General features: G+C 36.6%; 1 pseudogene; it reads right to left on the reverse strand.

Moving 5' to 3' along the window:
- Positions 1–459: 459 nt before the first annotated feature.
- On the reverse strand, positions 460–2428 carry LOC129670916 (dnaJ homolog subfamily A member 1-like; annotated as a pseudogene).
- Between the last annotated feature and the right edge of the window lie 907 nt (positions 2429–3335).

Here is a 3335-nt window from a genome sequence, read left to right on the forward strand (position 1 = left end):
AATTAGAAAACTCTAAGCCTTGTTATTAAAAAAAAAAGCATTTAGGAAACTACATTTTAAGACATCGTCTGAGAGTAATAGTTCTAGTGAGTAGAGGGGAAAATGTAACAGGCTTCCAGTGACAAAAAGCTAACACCATTTAGGCCATCTAACTTGTTTACTTTATTTCAAAGAAAAAGCTAACACCATTTAGGCCATCTAACTTGTTTACTTTATTTCAAAGAGAAACTTATGGAAAGATTGTTCTCCACACTTCACTTGTGCTCAACCTCTCACAGTTTGATGTCTGTTAACAAAAATTCCCCTGCAAAAGACTGGGCTTGTCAAAAAATGATTTATTCAGAGTTTCTTCACACATCAGGCAGTGCATCTCTCTTCTTTTGCTTCACTGACACTCCATTAAATAGGCTCCCATTTTTTACTCTTTTATGGAAACGTTTCTACTAATACCCCTATTTTCTAACTGCATACATATTTGTCAACTCCTGGCTTACATTTTTCATCTCTGTCCTGAATATACAAACTAAATTTATTTTGAAGTCATATTTAAAAATAAATTACAACCTCTGCTTTGATACACCCATCAGTAGAGTCTTTTCAAGGCCGTCTGTCCCCTATCAGACTAGGGGAGGGGCCTAAAGGGAGAAGATGGAGGAAAGTTGGGATTGGAAGGAGACAAGCGAGGGGGCCACATCTGGGATACAAAGTGAATAAATTGTAATAAATACTACTACTACTACTAAACTAAATATAATTCAAAAAGTAAATTTATATTTGATATTCATCTTTGTTTACAACATAGCTATAAACTAGATTATTAAATTAAAATTAAATGTGGAACAAGTATGCTAGCCAAAGATTATCATAATTTTTGAGCTTTCACATTTAACTATTAAAACATTTCCACTGAGTGTTAAAATAAAACAATAGGCATGCATTGAGCATATTATTTTTACAGTTTTTCAATATTTACTACTTCATAAAAAGTGCCTTTCACTGGCCCCATTAATGACCCACCAATGAATGGGCCAACTTGAGTCCATGCCATGGGAGGGAGCCCACCCCAGACATGATTATTAATATTCTGCTATAGTTGGAGACAAGAAACTATCTATAACTGTCATCTGAGTGACTTCACCCAGCAACTGCTGAAAACAGATGCAGAGACCCACAGCTAAATAGGCTGAGCTTGATGAGTTTTATGGAAGAGTAGGGAGAAGAATTGAAAGAGTCAGAGAGGTCAAGAGCATGACAAGAAAACCTATAGGATAAACTCATCTGGGTCAATAGGGGCTCCCAGAGACTGAATCACCAACCAGAGAGCATGCATTGGATGAACCTAGGCCCCCTACCCATATGTAGCAGATGTATAACTTGGTCCTCATGTGGGCCCTCTAACGGCAGGAGTAGGGACTGTCTCTGACTCAGTTTCCTGCCGTTGGCTTCCTTTGCCCTAACTGGACAGTCTTACCTAGTGTCAAAAGAAGAAGATGCACCTAGTCCTAATACAACTTGAACTGCCAAGGCAGGTTGATATACATGGGGTTTTCCTCTTCCATGAGGAGAAAGGAGAACATATGGGGATGGACAGTAGGAGGGGATGGACTGGGAGAAGAGAAGGGAAGGGAAGCTCTTTTTGGTATGTAAATTAATTAATTAATTAATGAAAATATTCATATAAAATACCAACAAAATAAAGAGGTTTAACACTGAGCATACTTCTGGGGTAATTGTCATTATCTTAATTTCTCTTTTATAATGGCACAGTATTTCCTGATTTGAATCTAACGTCACTAGTTCTACCTGGTCCATATCTTTGGTCTCTTCTACCTCCTTCCTCTCTGGTAGGAGTTTTTCCAGTAGTTAAAGAAGCCATTTTAAGGAAAATTTAGACTAGACTCAATGATTAGTCATCCTTTTTCATATGGTTGACAACATATGGGCATACTTTCATTGTGCATACACTTTGTACCTCTGTTCTTGACATTCTGACCTGGACTAGAAGTGAGGATTATGGTTTCCTTCTCAAAAACAGATACTGGCTTATGGAAGCCAGGGGATGCTTCAACCATGTATAAGTCCCTACAAGTAAAAGTGTCTTTTCATCTTCAAGTGAAAATTTCATCATTCTTCTATTCTAACACAATCATAATATCTCCTGGCTTCAATCCTTGTTCTTAGACTCCTTTACCATGGGATGTTATTGTCTGGCCATACTCCATGCCTTTGTCAATGTGAACTTCTAAAATCTTCTTCGCCCAGACTTTCTTCTACTGCAGGATTTAAATCTATCTTTAGGATAGATCATTTTTCCATGAGCCTTCCAATCCATGCTCATAGACTGAAATTACTGAACTTTTTCTGGCCCTATCTGATGAATCGTTATTTGCATATCAGTACCTCTGTATTTGTGACAGCATTCCACTGTTCCTTTCTAAATGACTTATTTATGTATTAGTGATTCACTGACATGTATGTCTGTGAAGGTTTTCAGATCACCCAGAACTGGAGTTATAGACAGTTGTGTGCTGCCATCTGGGTGCTGGGAATTGAACCCTGATAATAATTTAAATGAGGGAGTAAAATATTAAAAATGATGAATTTCTCTCTGATTCAAATACAAAGGGAGAAGGAATTTATTTGATATAGTAGGGGAATATGCACTTCAAGAGGATGGAGCAGGTGGTGTTATAGGCTCCATGATAGACATCCTTGATATGTTCTTAGAGAAGGAAAGATTCTCAGGGAAAAGAGAACTAAAAGGGTAAAATGGTGTGTGTAAGCTCTCAGCAACCATAGAAGACTCATATAATAGTGCAACAAGAAAACTCTTTCAGCAAAACAAAGTTACTGCAACAAATATAATGGCAGAAGTGTCAAGAAAGGAGCAGTAGAGGGGATTGGAGAGACGGCTCAGCCTTTAAAAGCACTGACTGCTTTTCCTGAGAGGACTCTGGTTCAATTTTGTATAGATATCACTTAAAGTTTTACAAAGAGATGATTTGGCAATCATTTTATAAAGACTTGGATTAAGATTTTAGCTTACTTTAAACAAGTTATAATAAGATGACTAATTCGTAAAAGATTTCAGTTTTGTGTGACTCCTAGGTGGGCTTTAAAGTGAGTTTTCAAAAGAATAAAAATACATACAGCATAGTTCAAGAAGACCATCAAATTTAGAAAATATGTATTGGCACATGAGTACTTTTGTATTGAACTTAACTTCTTAAAAAAGGTATTTGATACATAATTAGGTATAGATCAATATGTGTTCATTTAAAATGTATGTGATAGAGAGAAGGCTAAGCAGTTAAGAACACATACTGCCTTTACAG

Source organism: Psammomys obesus, unplaced genomic scaffold, assembly GCF_907164565.1.
Source record: "Psammomys obesus unplaced genomic scaffold, mPsaObe1.curated_primary_1811, whole genome shotgun sequence".
Classification (NCBI taxonomy): domain Eukaryota; kingdom Metazoa; phylum Chordata; class Mammalia; order Rodentia; family Muridae; genus Psammomys; species Psammomys obesus.